This window comes from Polyodon spathula, chromosome 2 (genome assembly GCF_017654505.1).
Source record: "Polyodon spathula isolate WHYD16114869_AA chromosome 2, ASM1765450v1, whole genome shotgun sequence".
In the NCBI taxonomy this organism is placed as follows: domain Eukaryota; kingdom Metazoa; phylum Chordata; class Actinopteri; order Acipenseriformes; family Polyodontidae; genus Polyodon; species Polyodon spathula.
The window spans coordinates 35,442,552-35,464,092 of NC_054535.1; the positions used below are offsets into that span (position 1 = coordinate 35,442,552).

General features: G+C 35.3%; 1 pseudogene; it reads left to right on the forward strand.

The window, feature by feature from the left end:
* The first annotated feature begins 5,311 nt into the window (after positions 1-5,311).
* LOC121295765 lies at positions 5,312-16,767 on the forward strand (annotated as a pseudogene).
* Positions 16,768-21,541: the final 4,774 nt, after the last annotated feature.

Genomic DNA, 21,541 nt, shown 5'->3' on the forward strand with positions numbered 1-21,541 from the left:
AAATCTCACCCTTGTAGGGCTGGTTAAAAAAAAAAAAAAGGTAGGCGGTGAAAGGTGACGTGGAAAATGAGGACACATTTAAATCTAAATAAATCAAATGTAGGTGTTTTTTTCAATTTTAAATAAAGTAAAGGTTTGTTTGCATATACCATTACTGTTCATATTTACACACATAAGTTATATATAAGTCATGACAGAACAACTCTAATTGGCCTTTCTATTGGACCGGTTCCGAAAGGGACAAGGGGGTTTAAGCAGCGTACCAGCTTTGTGACTTTTGCTTTCTGCGCCTCGAACATTTTTATCCCCGGCAGCTTGCAGTTGAAAAAGTGGTCGCATTTGTTGATCACGGAAGAGCTGCTCAGTTTCCTTTCCTGGCGCTCAGGAATTAGGTGAGGGTAGAATTATTACGGCAGTTGAGGGAAAATGAGAATTAAAAAAATAGTGTTGAAACTATTGCTGATTGTTGTGAAAAGAACAATGCAGAAATATAAACATTTAAAAGAAATGTTATTTTAAATTTGTATTTTGAATGAGGAAGTGTTGCAATAGTTAGTATATGAAGGACAGTGTTATTTTTGCTGTTCAACAACAGACACATTACAACAAACGAGAGATTTAAATTTGGATGCAGACTTCTTATACTATTTAGTTTTTGTATAGCTGGTAAGTGAGCATTACGTTTCAGCAAAAAAAAATAAAAAAAAATAATGACAAACAAGACAACATGAGAAATCACCTCAAAAGTTGCACAAGTTTCGAAAAGCAGAAGATTCTAATGGTAGAACAATATACTTACTACATTACATTAAAAACTATTTAAAAGACTGTAAAAATTAAAAGCATAACTTTATGCATGGGCGAGCAAACGCAGTGCGCTGCATACCACTTTCTAACACGTACCAAAAAATAACACTGCACTGTGTAAATAATAGTAGCTTTGTCATGTTTAGCTTGCTTTATCACCTGCAGTCACACAACATATCCCATCCAGCCACTTAACTAGTTGTGATAAATCTTTTATTATTATTGCGTGATTTAGTACAATTAAGTGAGAGTACTGTATTACAAACTTATTCTGTTTGTAGCGGCCCCTAATTTTTCATTATATTGGTGTCTTGTCAAATTTTTCCCAGTTTAGTCATGTTTTATGTGAATAAACTCTCTGATTTGAGAAGAGACAATGCTGAAAGAGATTGGCCGGTGCATCATTTCCAGTGTGCTGTGGTGGTGTTGCATTTCAAGGCAAATTATTCTTATTGCTGTCAAGAACAGGCTATTACTAGTTATGCTAGAATACCCATAGGTTATATGACCAAAACATTAGACAAGTGTACCCGTCTGATAACATTGTTTTGACATGCCTGTAGTCCATAATCTTGCAAATAAAACAGTTTTGTAATGTGTAATAATGGGGGGTGGGGCGCGGGGAACGTAATCTATAAAAAATAATACAGCCTGTAATCAAACAGAATGGTAGAGTAGGATGCATCCATTTTATCGCATGTTTGTTTGAATGTTTTAGTAGTCTTGTACAGCAAACGGAAATTATACTGTTCAATATCACACGCACAGTGTGAGTAAACCATGGGACACTGAGAGAAGTACAAATTGGCTGCCATTCCTATGTGTCGTACGGTAATCTTCTGTACAGTTTTTATATGGCTGTACGTGATATGTAATGCATTTGTCAGATTTTGTAGTTGTATGCCTTGGTATTCAGTAGTCTGTACTGTACATGTATAGCATAGTGCTGCCTGAACATCTTGTGAAATGAACTGTTTTGGATTTCCATACAGTTCAATATAAATGGTCCTTATTATATGAACCACATTTATTGTTCTTATGCTGTACCAACCTTTAAAGAGTGCTCTTAAAAAATACTCTGCTTAATAAAATATATGTAACACTTTTTACATAATGATAATTATTAAATGAAAAAGTGACTACAAACTCAACCTTTTGAAAGTAGAGTCCATAGTCACTGTTCTACTGAATGTTCCTTTGATATTTTGAACAGATTAATGAATTGGTCTTTATATTTCCATTTATTTATTTTTTGTCCCAGTTAGTTTATCAGTTTACACTTGAATGTACTTCTGTGTTTGACTGCTAGAAATGTACGCTTGTTTTAACAAACAGCATAAAAGCAACAATAGACTCTGGACGTTTTCAGCAGTTGTATAGTATAATTTTCCAGGGAGTGTCAGTTATAAATATTTTTTAGATGTGACCTCTTGTTTACATGGCTTTTATTATCAATGCAGTGACAGACAAACAATTACATCGAACCCTTGAACTTTCTCCACCCGGCCCCTCTCTCAGGCTATTCTCTTTGATGTTTGCTTTAGGTTGGAGAAAACGTAGACATTTTGCAGTATAATAGTTAATATATTGTACAGTACCTCAGTTTATAACAGTGCATGGCACAGTATCGCTGTAAACCACAAGTTGATTATGAGCCCAAACGGTTAGCAGCATACAGTTGAAAATGTTTTCAGAAAATCTGTCATGTTTAGTTTCATGAAACAAATGATCTTATACTGAATGAATGATTTTTTTTTTTTTTTAACTATGTAATTGTGACTCATAAACACCCATATCTGATTCAGCAGGCAGTATTACCTGTTGGATAAGACCATAGTGACAGTTAAGGGAGGTTAATAATTAACCAATAACTAGCATTTGTCTTAAATATAATGATTTAGCCATAAAGCCATACCTTTCTTATAAAAAAAGTTAGACAGATCTGTTCTTGCTGGCAGAATAACATTAACAGTGTCCCGTATGATACTGAAAAACTCTTGGTTGATCCGTGTTGTTGGTACTGCCCTCTCAAACTGACATGACACAGCACATTCCACTCACCCATATAAACAGTTTCATAACAGCATACCTCATACACTTCCATTTTTGCAGGTGACAATATCATTGTGTCATACATCTGTCGCATGGGTGTCCTGTTCCCATTCCCCCTTATCCCTGCTGCTATGAATGCTAATGCCCGCCCATTACCCTTTCCTTCCTTACAAAAGACTGTATTATGCAATTGAACATCTGCAATTCCATTCAACAGAAAGTTATGCTAATATTACCAATATTACAACACTATTGGTAGTCCATCTGTCATGCACTTGTGTCCAACGATTGACCATAGATATACACTTCCCCTCATGTTGCCCTGCATGCAGTTCCCCATCCCCATCCCAACAAACTGCCACACTAGACATTGATCATGCCAGTGGAATTCATAGAGGTACAGTGTGATGTTGGTGCCACTATTATGCATCCGTCTCTTACTAGACCTGTATAAGCAGTGCCCAGATTTACACGATCACCCAACACACTGGCATGACAGTAGACCTCATACACCTAATGGACCATGATGATGGACGTCTCTTGTGTTATCTGCAGAGAGTTGTATGTTGTTTGTCTTAACTGATGATGGCTGTCTGGTTGCTTGTGTTGCCTTGCCCTTTCCACTGCTTGTAAGGGGGTGTGAGGGAATGTAAAGTTGGGGTTAAAAACCATAAAATCACATTTCCCTACTTTTGTTGTTTTAATATCAACCCTAACTGATGCATTAACAAAGTTTTTTGCAAAGAATTCCCTTCCTTTTTGAGAATATATTTATTGCTAGAAAGCCTGAATATCATATCTATTATATAGCACTAAAATTAAACACATTTAGTTTTTCTTCACCTATTCACACAATGTTTACCTTTTTCAGTACTTCAGCGAGTTTAAATTATAATCACTATATAGTTTAATTTGTGTTTACAAATTAAACATCAAGACATGTGATGTGTTTATTATCTGTTTTGCTTTTGTGGATGGGTAAAAATAGATGCCTACAATCATTTATTTCAGCAATTTTTTAAATTTATTTCAGCAAAGTTTAACATAGAATCTACAGTGAAATATATATATAGTTTTGTTTTATCTCAATCCTAAAATTCAATCTTTCTATATACAGTGCCTATAGAAAGTCTACACCCCCTTGAACTTTTTTCACATTGTGTCGTGTCAGTGCCTCGGAGTTTCATGCATTTAAATGAGGATTTTTTCCACTTATCTACACACCATATTCCACACTGTTAAGGGGGAAAAAAGTTTTTCTTGAGAAAAAAATATATATATTAAAAATAAAATACTGAAAGATCATAATTGGATAAGTTTCCATCACCCTGAGTTACTACTTGGTTGAAGCACCTTTGGTAGCAATTACAGCTGTGAGTCTGTTGGGATAGGTCTCTACCAACTTTGCACACCTAGATTTGGCAATATTTGACCATCCTTCTTTACAAAACTGTACAAGCTCTGTCAAGTTCCTTGGGGAGCGTTGATGGATGGAGTTTAGAGGGACAGCCTGATCTAGGCAGGGTCATGGTGGTGCCATACACCTTCCACTTCCAAATAATCATCTTGAAAGTGATCCAAGGGGATATTCAAGGCCTTTGATATTTTTTATACCCATCCCCTGATCTGTGCTTTTCAACAATTTTGTCCCGGAGTTCTTTTGAAAGTGCCTTGATGCTCATGGTTGAGTCTTTGCTTCAAAATGCACTACCCAGCAGAGGAAACCTACAGGAACTCCTGAAATCAAGTGAATCAGTACAATTTAACACAGGTGGAGGCCACTTAACTAAGTGTGTGATTTTGAAGGTGATTGGTTACACCTGAGCTAATTTAGGGTTGATATTATCCAACCAAGCTATTTCAGTTTTTATTTTTAATTAATTTTCTATAAATTTCTAGAATATTTTTTTCAATTGGAAGTTGTGGGGTAGGATGTGTAGATAAATTAATAAAAAAAAAAAAAAAAATCATTTTAAGGCTATAAGGCAACAAAAGTTGAAAATGTTGAAAGGGGGGTGTAGACTTTCTATAGGCACTGTAACTATTTTGTAACTTTGGTCTGTGGTTGTATGGTCTGCTGTAACTTAACCAGCAGGTGCAGGGTGTGAATCCAGTGCTGCAAATTATTTTAGTGTGTCCTGTGGAAAAAAACAAGTAACATGGAAATGTAGATATGTGTTTTTACTTCAAGTTCTGCTATGCCTAAATCCAAATGTGTTTAGTAACTGTTCTGTATAAGTTTTTAAAGTCAAATTTGTTGAATTTGATCATATAAATATGCAAAAGATGCAGTATTTTGAATATCCAGTATTCTCACGCTAAATACTAATCTACAGTGCTGGCAGGGAATGAATAATATACAGTAGTTTCAACTTTTTTTAAAATTTTTTTAGGATTTGACACATCCCTTTAATTTTTTTCCTGAAATACATTACAAAGAAGCCCATCCACAATGGGTCTTAGGATTCATTTTGTCATTGACCTGACAGGCTGGTGTTCCTTCACCTGGGTGTTCTTCATTTGGATCTGTAACTCTGTCTTCATTTCCAAACTCATCCTCTTTCCTCACTATGACGAAGGTCACATTTCATCTGCTCTGATAATATGTAAGTGTACTGTTGCTCACAATGGTAATATTAAAATTTCTGCCAACTTTAGGCTTTGTAAATGTTTTTTTCTTTTCTTACAAGCATTCTTTCATTGTAACCTGAAATAATATTTGTATATGTCTTTATCATTTTAGGAGTTTTGTCTCTTAGCATCCTGTTTGCATAACATTACAGACAAAGAATGCATGACACAGCACTCTGTAAACCACACTAATACAGATAAAGAGATGTATTTCAATGTTTAGAATTGTTTTGGTATGTTTTAAATCTTTGTAAGCAACTGTTTAAAGCAACAGGGAATCAATCTGGATTGCATCAACCACTTATTTTTAGGGATTATCCCAAGATAGCCAGAGGTACAGTACTGTAGGTGTGCGATGCTATTCAGGTTGATTCTCCAGTGATGAAAAATGCAAAAAAAACAAAATGCTGTGGCTCATCCCACAGGATATTAGTTGATCAAATCAATCCATAGGACAAGTTTAGAGTGTATACTGTACATGATAATTCTGCTCAAATTATAAAGACTGTTCTATAAAAATAAATATAAATCCTTTGCTTATTTCCATGTTCATTTTTTTTGGGGGGGTGGGGGGGGAATGTTAGGTTTCTACTTGGTGTTGTTGTGCTGTGTCACCACTCTGGTTAGAGCCTCCTTTACAGATCCAGGGAGACTACAACACAATCCAGACATCCCCCACTCTGGTAAGATCTCTTTGGTCCTCCTGTTAAAATAAGTCTGAATGCAGTTAAATATGGTTTATTGCTGTGAATGTATAATTTGGCTTTATTTTGTCTCAGTGAAATAGCTTTAAAGTAAGAATATTAGAGAACCCTGTCTCGACAAAGATTTGTTCAGGGACTATATGCTCAATGACATCATTCAGCTATAGTTTGCAAATTGAATATCTCTTGAAGTTTTTGATGGCTGAAGATAGAACTTGGCCAGTAACATATTGAGTGATAGGAAAACACACATTAGGTATTTAAGATCATCACCTGACTTAGGGCAGATGGTATTTTTTCTTTGTAATTCTGAAGAGGTGACATATTAAACCAGTCTTGATTTCACATAGAATCACCACTATAATGACCCTAGGGCACTGAGTACAACCAAAGCAACATGAACACAGCACAATAAAAGTACATGCTGGAAATATCAGCTGTATATATGTACAGCTCTTGTGTTGTCTTCATTCTATTGCAAGAAAGTATTTGACTTCTTAAAAAAAATTGACAGCCAAAGAAATTATTCAGATTGAATTTGTATTGTGGTTGTAAGGCTGTTCAAGTCTTCCAGATGGCGCTCTCACATTACCTGTCCCTCAGCTTTTAGACTTGTGATGACAAATTTCCAGCCAAAAGCAGGATTTACTTTGTAAGAGTATCTTTTTTAGAATCAGATTTTTGCTGGTGCTTGCTTCTTGAAATGGATTTTGAAACCATTTATTTATTTATTTATTTATTTATTTATTAATGATATTTTACTCGCAACATCTTAAAATATGTTTATACACTACAAATCTAAGGCCATTTTGATTGCTGCCATGGGGAATTATGTGCAGGTGCAGAGGGCATGTGAGCTTCAGATCTGAGCCATCATAAAAAGTAATTACATATTTTGTTTGGCAGCTACATCAGCAACAAACTCTACTAACTTCATATTAACCAATGAAGGAAAGGCCAAATTAAAAGGGCCACTTGATCAATGGTTACCCTGGCAACCAAGTAACAGGATAACATAATTAAGCACTCAAAGCTATTTGAATGCAGGCCTTGTAGTTTGAGACAGGATATAAAATGCCTTGCAGACTAAGCACTCAGACCCTGAATGGTATGAAAGGTGATAGCTAGACAGATTTTTGCACAGAGGGGGAAAAACTCCCTAGTCTGTCTGAAAGCTTCTTGCAAAAAGGTACAAGAAGTTAACATGCCAGGGTCTCCAAATCCTTGAAAAGCCACACAGTAGGTTTAACGAAGCCCTATGGTCTTTTACAAGATATACAGGGATAAACTGCAGCATAAAGTCCTCTGGATTATATTGGCACTTTTCAAAAACTAAAAATAATGTAATGCTGCTTCTTTATCTCATAGCCACGGATGTACTGAGTCAGCCATTAAAAGATAAAATGATATCAAAACATGGCAGAAAGTGAATGGCTACTCTCCACAAACTGGGCAAAGTGTTAAGTGTTCATACACCAACACTGGTTAGTTTTGCTAGGGTTTATATGCACTCTCTGCTATACTACAGGTTGACCACTAGGAGGTGTTATAGATCAGAATTCTTCGGAATGTGATCTGAAACATGCGTCTAATTCCTGGTGTAAAAGATGTAGTACACTAATGCATGTGACAGTTCTAATTTTGTCATTGTGCCCAAATGCTGATGTGTTTGGAATCCTGTTTCACTAACAACTGTGATTCAAAACACTGAAGAAATGTTGATGTAAGTACTGTGGTTAAATAAAATAAATATATAAATAAGTAAAACAAACAAAGCTTTTTCACCTGCAGTCATATAACTTTAGACCAAGCCCTTCCTCTGTGGTTCTTTCCATGTGTATCCTTGCCTTTGTATTTTGCAGTAGTAGTGTTTTTTTAGTATGTCTGCCCCATTTGTTCCTGACTCTCGTAATGCACAAGAGGTGCTCAGACCTTCTAGATTCAAATGTACCATACATAGAGCTATCTTTTTTATGGTAAAAAAATGGCTTATTTATTATTTCAAAATATTTCACGATTCAATCATAATATTTATTTAAGCAGAAAATGTTTTTATTGTTTTCTCTTGAGTTATTATTATACAACAAATGCTCCTCCATACTTAAATGCTTACCTGAAAAAACAGTAAATGCTAAATTGTCGAATATTTCATTTTTTCTGTCCATCATTTATTGTAGTTTCTTCATCAGTGAATTATCAAACAGCAACAAATATAAATAAATGTGAAAATAACAAGAGATACATGAAATGTTCCTTTCTTGTACTGGAGAGAGCGATCTTTAGCAGAAATATTTCTGATCTTCGATGCAGCTGGTTTCTTTCATTGAGGTCATTTTAAAGAAATTGTGCAGCTTTATGCAGTGTGTGCAATCATTTACAGGAAGCACACTAAACACGCTCAAGTTTCTAAATGTAGTGTAGCAGGTAGTGTGTCAATAATGTATTTATTTTTAAGTGACAAAAATTGTATATTTCTTGTATATAAACTTATTTCTTGTATACAAAATATGTATATAAACTTCCTCCTTTCAGAAATAGGAAGTTTCACTGGGAACTACATATTACACAACAATGGGTCAATTTCATGGACATCGTGAAATCTGTGATAATTACAAAATTAAAAGAAATACAGCCTTAATCAAAATCTTTAGATATACGTATTAGAATACAAAGTAAGTGGATGAATCTGTTGTTGCTATAAGGGGTCATTTTATGACTGTTACACCATGCAAGCAAGGTTTACTCATAAGTCTCTTAATTTATATTTGTAAAGGTTTTGTGGTCATGATATTACAATTAAAATGCTGATTTGTTTCACTTTCATATGCACCCACAAGTTTCAAGATACATGTTTCTTCATGAATTTTTAGAGGAAATACTGCATTACACTTTAAGTAGGAATTGAAACTTTGCAAACCCACTTTCACCTGATCTATGCAGATTTTGTGTTTTAAACTTAAGTATAGGTCTGATAAAAGTAGAATAGAGCCAAGAGGGGATCTGCTATAGGAAAGCAGTATTTTATTAGATTAGGCTTTGGCTATTGACTGTTCTACACCTCCACTAACCTTGCAGTTAGGGGAAAACTGGTCTACAGTGCTGAGTTATGTCTGTCCCTGTCCCTTCATTCTCTCTTTTCAGAAAGAGATTCATTGGAGTTGTGCAATAAATGTAACATGATGAGGCCAAAGAGGTCCCACCAATGCAGTCGCTGTGGACACTGTGTGTGGAGGATGGATCATCACTGTCTGTGGTAAGGATTCAGCGTATTACAGAAAGTAAACAGGTGTAAGGTATTTTACCTGGAGCATGTAAGTACTGTTGCATTGTTATCTGTTACGCCTTGTTTCAAATCACACAGGGATCGGAAAGATTATTTGCATGTTAAAATGTGCATGTCTGGTTTACATCACATTTGGCTGAAGATGATTGATAGCACGTGGGAGTCCATACACTTCTGACTGACACGTCTGTTGGTGCAGAGAGTCAGGTATATGTTCTCCAGGAAGGAACTAAATCATGTGAAAACAAACGGCTTCTCAATATAAACTGGTTGTTATACCTCAAATCTGAGTGGTGTTTATTTAAAGTATGGTTTATAAATATGCACTCTTATTGCTAATACTGAAATTTAATTGTGAATTCGTCTTCAAATATACAAGCCACTGACCTGTGATTCCCAAAGTTAACCCTTTTGTTTGTGCATACTGGTCTTATTTTAATAATCGGAGGATCTGATTGTTGCACATAAACTTATAAACAATTTGGACCTCTTTTAGCTGTATTTTGATATTCTTATTAAATGGTGGTAATAAATTGCATTTTGGGGGTTATTGAACTGATTATCAGTTATGAAAAAGAAAAAAATACAACAAAACGTTTTATTTTATTTTGGATCCTTATGTTTTATCCCTCTGTATGTTAACTTGGAATTTTTTTTTTATTTTTTTTTTTGGAAATGTGTGCATTCATAATGTGTACAAATTGATTAATGGATACTCTCTTTTATTAAGTTGACATGGAAGAAAATAATTTCCCTGTTCTCTCTGCAGGATTAATAACTGTGTTGGGGTGGACAACCACTGGCTTTTCCTACAGCTGTGCTTTTACACCCAGATCTTGAGTTTTTTTACATTGGTGCTGGATTTCTGCCAGTAATACTATTTCCAGCCTTTAACACGAGTTAGTGGGGTAAGAAAATAGATACAATTATAAGTGTGTCTGAACGAAAGGCATATCATTAAAAATACATGTCTGTGTGTTTTAAATTGTGATAACATGACTATAAATAATTAATCATTACAACTTCCCAGTCTGTATTACTACTGGTTTCATGTAAAATGTATGGAAAGTACAGTATTGTAGAAATTAGAAAAGAAAAAGACAAATAATTTCTTGACAATAATGTTAAAAATCCTGAAGGATGTTGTATATTAACTGTTTCAACACTGCTGACCTATATGTCTAGGAACAATAACTCCAACTGACACTAAAGACACTGGAAGTATAAGAATGATAATGACTGAAATACAAGGCTTGCAAAAATAGATTTCTTTCCATTGTGTACAATTAAATTACATGTTTGCTGTAACATGTTTCTTTCAAAACTACACCCTTGAGACCTATAACAGGTCAGATTTAGATTTCAGAATTGTTTTGTTACCTACTGTACAACCACTTACTGAGTTAATGACTTTTAAATGTCTCTATTACATGATAGTGACAACTAATAATGATTGGATTAGGTTTAAAGAAGAAAAGGGTACAATCACAATACCATATTAAATCATTCAAATCTGCTGCATATTAGCTAAATTTGGCATTTTAGTTTGTATCTTAAATTAACTAGAATGTTGGTAAGCTAGATCTGTCTAATACTGGATTCGCCCTACATGTTTTGATTTTACTTTATATAATATTAATGTGTGTTAATTTAAACACTTGGCTAAAATAATAGAGTAAATTCCATATTTCTGTATTCTGGATAATGCACTGCAAGGAAATGGAATTCCGTTTGTCATCAGTTATGATGCACTAACAGGAAACAAAATGGAGACAGTACAAATATTGAAATAAATTAATTTTCAATGTATTCACCAAGTCCTTGCGCTCCACTGTTCCAAAAGTAAAAAAAAAAAAAAAAAAAAAAAACATACTGCAGCATCACATGAACATTTTTGTGAACATCACACAAATGAATTGATTTACATTGAACAAACAAAAAGCACACAATGCATTACCAGTGTTGGTCCTGGCACATTTTAAAACATTTTTATCCTGTGACAAATCGACTACTGTGTAGTCGATTTGTCACAGGATATTCACTCCATTATAAAGATGTGAATACACTGACTTAAGAATTACTGTTTGAGAATTATTAGTCAATTCCTCATCACACATTAAAACAACACACATCAATTGCTGTGGAGACAAAAACTATTGTTGCCGGTAAAGTGAATTGATGGAATAATACTACAGATTAGCATAATAAAAATCCAGATCTTGACGACTAAAATAGCTTTATTCAAATTATGTTTCTCCCCAAGATTTCTATGATTCATTCGTGCCTATTAACTTCAACAATCCTTTTATTCCCATAGGAGCTGTTTGTATTCAAACATGAATTGCCGTTTCTGAGAATATCCACATGTATGGGTTTGCCGATGTTTGGAGCCATGAGCGATCTCTTCTATACACAACTAACGGGCATACTGACAGCGAGTAACATTTACAAATTGTACTAATATAAGTTTTAAAGAACAGTGCTTAAAACTAAGCGCAATGTTTTTGAACTTCTAGTACAGATAATACACAGAAAATGGAAACATATACTATAGTACAGACAGAACTTGTAGAACCAAAAGGGTATTGTAAAAAGGCATTGGCTGTTGAAATAGCAATACCACTGCACCTTCATCTAACTGTTATTATAGAACTAAGACTCATTAGCATCTTGCATGATCTGTTGCTGAAAAAGAGCCTTGTAGGCTGAATGGCTTCATATGGGAGATAATGCTCCAAGTGTGGCCCAGGTTTAAAATACACAGTGTTTTACGGCTATTGCATGACATTACCTTAAACATATGCAATGCTAATATCAGTCTGTTATTTAAAATAGCACCAATAAAGAGGTCTTAGAATCTGCACAGATAATACCAACATAATGTAATTGATCTAAAAAAAACCAAACAAAAAAACAGTGCTTTTCCTAAAAACACTATAACATACTGTATGTATCTAATTCTGTATTGTTGGCTGAGATGATTCCATTGTGTTCGTGAGCTGCCAGGTGGTAGCACATCATAATTCCCTCATGCTGTGCAAAGCTCATTATGAGCTTCTATTCTGCACCATCCTGCGCACTACCTGTTAAGATCCACTTTAATTGCAATCCCATCAAGTCTAAATCCAAATAAAGGGTTATAAATTTAAGAGGTAAGTGCTTTTAATTTTTTTTTCTCAAAACATTTGTGGCAAAGGTTTTGCTTGAACAGATGATATTAATAACACGATAACAATAATGACAGTCAATGCAAACCGGAAAGTGGTCATTTTACAGTGCATACTTATTGTAAGGGAATGAAAGAAGAAAGTATTGATCCAAGTAAATTATACAGTTTTATGTAAAGTATGCTGCAAATGGTAACATATTTCTAAAAGTAAAGATAAGATGCTTTTTGATAACAAGCACACCCCCATATTCCATGTTGTTTTGAAGCACTAAGTCACAATCTGTTGGCTATAATAGTTTATGAAAGGAAAATCCCCATCTTCCTTTTTCTAGGTAACAGTATAATCACTTTTGACTGTGATCCTTTAATTGATGACATTGTGAGGGGGCTGTAAAGGAGGATTAACTGTGACCCAGTTAAATAATTAAAAGTTAGTGGTACCTTTAAAAATAACAGATACCCCAATCTTATTTTCCATCTAAAAAGTCTGATCTTCCCTATGCTACCAGGTGTTTGAACAGGACAATGCTTTTGCTCATACTAGACTGGGACCAAATTTTAAAGGATTACATTTCTTGTTTAAAAAAAAAAAAAAAAAAAAAAAAAAAAAAAAAAAGTTTGCAAGAAGGATGTGTCTCAATTTATCCAGATGTGTTCATGCACATGTGGGTTTGTTTGCTGCCTGAGGCACCAAAGATGAAAAGTGCAAAGAATCTCTTTCCTATTCCAGATTAATCTGGTTTATTAGCTATTCATTATCTCTGATATTTTCATCCAAAAACAGGGGGCCTGCAATTTTATCCAAAAGGAAAAAAAAAAGATAATAATAGGATGTTAAACATCAGGAAATGGTCATCGCAGTGTTGGTGTATCCCCAGGAGAAAAATCTACCCTTGTTGAATTCAGATTTAATTATTCTCATTGGAATTCTTTGTCTTGTAATTTTCTATTTATTGTACTTCCTTTTACTTGATTAGAGCCTCATCCCAAATTCAGACTCTTTGCCTACGTCATTAATTGTTATAGCAGTTCATTTTTCAAAATTGCAAAATGATTTTCAGTGGAAATGCATCTTTTATAGCAGTCTTTTTTAAAAGGTATACATCTTATGGTTAGGATCAACAGCAGTGGATTAAACACCAAAACGAATAACAACAGTTAAGGTAATGTCTTATACACTTTGAGATGTATAGGGGGTTCAGTTCATTGATAGTATGAAGTGGCAAGAACAAACCATTTAAAATAATAAACTGTGACTGGTAAAACATACAATGTGAGCCTAACTATGTAGAATAATAAGTTTCACGTTTAAACTCTTCCACCAACAAAGTATTGAGGCAGTGGGGATACTCGTTGGATGGTAAGGTATATTTGAAGGGTACAAACTATTGTTATTATGGTTGGAGTAAATAATGAAGGGTTAGATGTGATAATTGACCTAGACAGTAAAACAGTACTAAGTACATTTAAGCCTCTTTTATGGTTGTGCCCTTTTTAATACGTGTCAAGTGTTACTCTTGCCTTCTGCTTTCTGCCAACATTGTTAATCTGTCTAGGAAAGTGCTTAACTGAACTAGCTGCAACAATACTAATTCAAGAATTTTCTTAAACTACTAGGCATCTGCTGTTTGTCATTAATATAAGGTAGGGAATGTAATTTGACAAAAAAACCTTGAAATCAACCCCTTAAAGAGTAAGTAGCGGGGTTCCGAAAAATATAGCGTTATACAGCAAGTGGTCTGGTTTTTCAGTTCTGTGCCACATCATGGGTTGTTATTGCTGTGTTACCCGTTTGACAACATGACAATTATTATTACACTATCGGTGCACTAGAGCGGCCATTTTGAAAAGAGCTATAAGTGTAAAAGGTAGTCGAGATGTAAACAAGGAAAAGAAAAATTACAGGTACGTTATTTAAATAGTTGTAGCAACACTTGGGGACGTGTAACGCTATATTTTTTAGATCCCCGCTAGTAACTCTTTAACAACAAGTGTTTTAATGCGAGTTTGACTAATAAGTTTGACCTTATTTAATAATTTTCAATAATTTAGTTTTTATTAATCTCAAACTGTAATTGTAAAAACATTAAAAATGTCTGGGTCATGGGCAAATGAAAAAGTTTTTAGTATATCTTTAAAAATGTTGACTGTCTCTACACTCTGGATAATACCAGGTACTGAAGTCCATACTGTATATCAGGGAACTTTGCAACTAATAGCACAAGTACTGAAAACATTTAATCAGTATTTTGGGACCAAGTCTACATGGTGCTCTCAAGTCTGCCAGAAACCTGCTCAGCCAAAATCAGATTTGGTCCCCAATGAAAACAAAAGCAACACCAGCCTTTGTTATAAAAATGTGCGATCTGAATATGATTGAAAGTTTGAGAACTGCATGGTATAGCAGATGTAACCAGTTGTTCTAAAAGCTGCTTTGAAGCTTTAAAGGGGTGATTTGAAGACACCAGGATGTGATTACTGAACATAAATCTATGCAAAGTGAATCTAAACCAGACTTATCTCCTTTCCATAGCAAATGCGGCCTTAAGGGTGCTTCCCCTTTATTACCCTTGGAACAAGCTCCACTTCTGGAGCTTTTATATTCAGTGAGAACATCTCCTGGTCATTGTTCATCTTGTCTATGCACTAGAGTGGCGCACAGGCACAATAAAGAGTTGCACAGTAACTCCTTTAATAAGATGAAATGCAGCTCATTTTTTTCTGTTTTTATTGTTTTGGATTTTGGTTTTTTTTGTATTGATATTTGTGTTTGTTTCGCAGGACACAACCACAATTGAAAAAATGTCTCACTGCTGTGATGAAATGTGAGTTTGTATTGTGTATTTGTATACATTTCATAGTTAATATTATTTGTTTATTTAGCAGATGCCATTATCCAAGGCGACTTACAGCTGCAGAGTCACTTACAACAACATCTCACCTGAAAGGTGGTGCACAAGGAGGTTAAGTGACTTGCTCGGGGTCACAATGAGTACATGGCTGAGCCGGTATTTGAACAGGGGACTTCCTGGTTAACCACTGGACCCCACAGCCTCTTAGACTGGTTATTTTGTTTGGTGGTAAAAAGTTGTATATATAAAATCACACTTAAGTATTAGATTGCAGCTGAATGTTGTCTTTCACTGTATACATTATGTGTAGGGTTATTGTAGAGGGGTCCATCTTGTGCAGTTAGGGCACAAGAACCACAAAGCTGTGAGGTTGTGGCTGCTCAAACTGCTTTAAATGCCATATTTTATAATAAGAGAGCCTATACATAACACATGTTAACTTATTATAAATAACAAAAACTTTGAGTTGTTCCTTTTTTCCCCTTATTTGCTCTTATCTGGACTGATCGTTGCCATACTTTCAACAGGCATCCACTTCCACATTCTGTAGATATTGTTAGGAAGCATTAGTGTTCAGGGTATTTTTGAGGAGCCTGGACAATAGCCTTGTGAGAAGCGTCTACAGTATTTTTGATATCTTGTGCAAGAGACTCGCATCGTTCCACTAAGCCAATTGTTACTGCCAGTATCCTGATTCAACCTTTAGCTGAGATATTACTGACATAGCAGCCTGCCTGTGAGGGGTTTGACGAATGTGTATCATAGCACACTCAAGCTGCTCGACCCAGTGCTCCGGCAGATGTCTGTAATTGTTTAAGAAGTTTCTGTGCTGTTAATTGTTTAAATCTGTGTAACTGCACTTGACAGGTCTGCCTCTTGTTTTCGGTACAGTAGATGCGAACACATTCAGTGAGCGACTTTTTTTTTTTTTATTGTGCAGCATTGTTTATGCACTGTGTAAAGGAAGTCTGCTGCCAAATCTCTAGCACAGACACCATACCAGCCCAATCAGTCAGCAGAGCTTTAGTCCGTCTCTCTCTTTCTCTATTGTTGGGGTTGACTGAAGCTCCCCACAGGAGTGTGCTGTCTCGTCTCACTGACACTGTCTCCCTGCAGATCGAAACTCAGAAAGGCTTGGCAGCAGACCTTTGCTGAGGTTTTTGGCACCCGCTGGAAGATCCTGTGGTTTGTTCCTTTCAGAAAGAGGCAGCCGCTGCGAATCCCCTACCATTTTACCAATAACGTATAGACAGATGGAAGAAGATTGGGCCCCAGAAGGGAAACTTTGGACTGGAAGTCATTTTAAAGGTTTTGAAGACAACTGTGTCAGCCTGACGTCCTCCAAAATAATAGTACAAGATCTGGTTACATTTAACGTTTTTATGCTATTGTATTTCTTCAAGTCCCTATTCACAAGATGAGATCTTCTAAAACAGGAGGCTTTGTGGTGGGAAATGGTTAACTTCCATTTTTTCATTAGCTTTTCTTTTGAATAAGGCCCTTTGATTTGTGCACATGTTTGGGATGCAACAGCTATGATTTTCCCAAACCGAAACTGAACCAAAACTGACATTTGCATAAAAAGTCGAATGATACAGACAAAAGAGAAAACTGAACCGAAAACTTAAAAAAATGTTTTTGTACAACGAAAAGGTGTCGGCAATCTCAACACTAAGCTGGAGGCATTTTCAGGAGCTCATTACACACTTTGCTGCATGTAGACAGTTCATAGTAACCGTTTAATAACATTGGAACATAAATCAAATGTTATAACAAGACTTACCTGATTGCCCTCAGAGGGATAATTGCGGCTTCATATTTAGTCTTGGTGTTCAGATGTCAAGGGCTGTTTTTCTTTTTGGTTTGTTGATAAAAGCTGCTGGTGCTAGTATTAGGCATATGCAAGCACTCAGTACCCTAACCTAGATAATGATGCTAAATTGACCTAAACAGCCAAATGGAAAAGTATTGAAGGAAAATAAAATATTAGTTGAGGTGATGAAACACAGTGAAACTGGAGTAAGCACTAAACATGGAAAAGCTGCACGTGAAAGATACTGTGGACAAATATATATATATATATAATCAAGATAGCTTTATATACTGTGCATGTACTGAAATAGCTTTATTTACTGTGCATGTACTGAAATGAGTTTAGTTTGTCTGATTACTTTGTTGCTGTATTCTTCAGCATACACTTGTGTTTCTGTAAGGTAACCAACAGGACATTGTGCTATAAAAGTGCAGTGTTTTCAACATGTACATTTGCCATGTTTGCAACTAAATGGCAAGTTGTTTGTTAAACGTGCAGCCACCTAATTCAATAAGTACTTATACTTTCATTCCTTTATTTAGTCAACAGATTTCACAATTCATGTATACTTTTAAGTTTACAGCAGGTTGAAGACACAGTTACCAAAAAAAAGTTAATGTCACAGACTTGATGCATATTGTGTGTCTCCTCATGAGGGTTGTTGCATAATGTTCTTTTTTTAACCACTGTCCTGGCGATGGACTAACCCATGTCCTGTAGGTCTCTGGCCTGGTTGTCTGAGGTGAAGGACATGGTCTGGAGGCCTTACCAATTAATCCTGTATTCTTTAATTTCGCTTTCTGTATTGATTTTGGTGCTTAGGTGTGTGTGTGTGTGTGTGTGTGTGTGTGTGTGTGTGTGTGTGTGTGTGTGTGTGTGAATGTGTTGTAAGTTTCCTGGGCAACCCTTATTTGTTCTAACTTTGGCACAGCAGTCCCCAGCAGCACCATGTGACACTGTGTTACAGCTGGGCAAGCTACTCCATTTGGACAGCCTTTTTGTCTACATTTACACAATTGAGATTGACAGTTTTGTAGCTTAACTGACCTTTGGCAAACTTCTGGGAGACAACAGTCCCAGACAAATATAGCACGTACCATGCTGATTTCACTTGTGTTGCCAAGTCTATTTCAAAACTGTTTATACTGTGTGTGTGTGTGTCTCTCTCTCTCTCTCTCTCTCTCTCTCTCTCTCTCTCTCTCTCTCTCTCTCTCTCTCTATATATATATATATATATATATATATATATATATATATATATATTTATATATTTTTTTTACTGGTCCTGATAAAATTTGATTATATTGTTTCACAGCCATAGAATCACCATTAACTGCATACCGCTGTTTGGGTTAATGATCTGCAGGTCAGTATGTAATAACATTAGAATCAAGGGAAGTCAGACAGAAGTATTCTCACAGAAAGGGACAGCAATTAACCTTTTCAACACTGAAGGCAAGTAAACTAATCTTAGGGATAAGACTATTTTAGGATTATTTTTCAGCAGAATTCCTTAGTGCTGATATTGACAAGAGGACATTGCTGAAAAAAAGAAAGTAATGTGGAAATCTGGGGCCCGTTTCATAAAAGCTATTTGCACTGAATCACAATTCAAATAAAAAATGTACGTGTGCTGCATTTTGTAATCTGTGCAGTTTTATTAGATCAAGAAATTGATGGATCTCAAATACCAATTTTGTCTCCTTTTGTGAATGAACACCTGCACATATGCACAAAGGTTTTAATTCCATAATATTCAAGCCATCTCAGATGCCAAAATGTCTGTATTAGATGCTGTCATTCGATACCCTGGGAGTACAAATGACAGTTTCATGTGGGCAAATTGTGACATCGCCGATCGCTTTGCCAGTGGAGATATTGGTGATGGATGGCTTTTGGGAGACAGTATGTAAGATAACAATAACAATAATAATAATAATAATAATAATAATAATAATAATAATAATAATAATAATATATTTTATTAACAAGTTGTGTAACATAACTATCTATTTTCATTATTGCTTACTTGGATGGATAACAAAAGACGTGTTTACTTATTCTGGGTTGAAGGCAGCAGGAAGAGCTTCTCTATCTGCTTTTCTTTTTTTCCTTATTCCAATCTTCTCTCAATACCAGCAACAGTTACTTCAGCAAATTACCTTTAGACCATTTTTGAGGAAGTTTTAATCTCCCTTCTTTTAATTTCATTCTGCTCACTTGATCTATCTATTTCTTTCTGCTATTCTCTGCACCACCCCAACAGTGTTTTACTGCATCTGTGATCATCTGCCACTTTCTTTTCTTTGTGACTAAACTTCCTGACAACTTGCAGAATAGAACAGATTTGTGTTGACCAACCATTTCAATAATTGTACCAATTTATGCTTTTGAAAAATTAGCTTTCCATGGCACACCTGCCATTGTATGTAATCGGTCACTGGGCTTTAAAGTTGATTACCGAGATACTGATTTTTCTCAACGCAGATTGCAAAAGAGTGGTCGTAAGTGAAAGCACTTGCAAGGTTTTTTTTTCTGAAACACTCACAGCGACAACCTCTGCGTCCTTGTAAGTACATCGCAAGCAAATCGCAATTGCAGAACTTTTATGAAATGGGCCCCAGGACTAGCTTATTAAGTTCAGTGTCTGTTTTAATTCAGTAAGTACAGCTCTTAAAATAAAGTTGAAGACCAGGCAGATGGAAAAAAAGTACTGTTTGAAATGGTTCATGTTTACTTTTTATGTTGTGTTTGTTCACTGGGACACTGCGATGTAGATAATGACTAAAGGCGTCTGCACACCGGACGCGATGCAACAAGCGAATGTGTTGTATGACACACCACACCACGACACAAAAAATAAAACAGGTATTTTTGAAAAGAGCCATTCACACTGCCTGTGATGCAACAAGTGACACTGAAGCGATGCAAACAAAAATAGGATTGGTGTCTATTTTTGCAATTTTGTCATGCGGCAGATAGGGAACTGACCAATGTGGAACAACTCGCCTTGCACACCTTCAGTAAACAGTGGCGGAAGAAAAGATCATTCTTGCAGTAACAAAATACCTGAAGCTGTACAATAAAGGACACAAAAATTATAAAGACACGGCAATGAGGGAGAACATCTGGCAGTCCATTTCCAGGGAACTGGATATAGCTGGTGGCGATGACTCGATTACCTTTACTGAAATAAGTATTCTGAAAAGCTATTATGTACAGTATTTTACATTTTTATTAGCTGTATAACAGGACTATCATATGTGTGATTTTTTTTCCAGCTGATGATACAATCAGAGGGGAGTCGCCTATCATATCACGCGCACACCTGTCACCACTGGTGTGAAAGGTCGTGTCGCAGTGACAGTACCATGTTAGCGCAGGACAAATCGCATCGCATTCAGTGTGTGGAGATCTTAAGACACTCCTGCTGAATTGCTAATTACCACTAAAGCAGTTCTTCACTAAATTTGTATTCTGAGTAAATACCATTTTAATGCTGTATGTATTTTTTTTTTATAAACCTTTTGTTATAATATACATTCAATAATGTTCTTCGTTTTGTTGTAGCGCTTGATTATTGTCTGAACCAAATTGAACTGAAGTTCGCTCACTTTATTAGATGGGATGGTTTTAATTTAGTTTCTTGTTTATATGTGTATTTTTTGTGTGAGGTGGAAATATAATCAAAATGGATACTTAATTGCCTCTATTATATAGTTATATGATTGATGAGCAGGCAAAATCATTTAAACCAAAGACACTTAAAGATCAGGGGTTGTTGCCAAAAATGACTACATTGGAACTAGCTGCAATTTAATGTGCAATTTAAAGCTAAAGCATAGAAGCGAAGAATTAGCGAAATAAAGCATAGGGTTAAATTCTGATAATATTAGAGTGTTGCTGCTGTATCATTAATGGAAAACAAACTGTGTTTTTATACTGTCTCTGCATAGTGGTCAGATGCTTAGCTGTGTAGATTGAATCTAAAAATCTGCATTTCTGTGCATTTGTAAAATATTATTTATTATTATTATTATTATTATTATTATTATTATTATTATTATTATTTCTAACTCAAAATAATATTGTGTGTTTGTTGGGTAATGGTCAGATTCCTTCCATATACCTGCAATCACTAATTTTCTGAGTTTGACATTTTGGAATGCAAATATGTTTGTTATTAAATGAGAATTGTAAATTAAGGCAGTTCATTTTAATTATTGATTA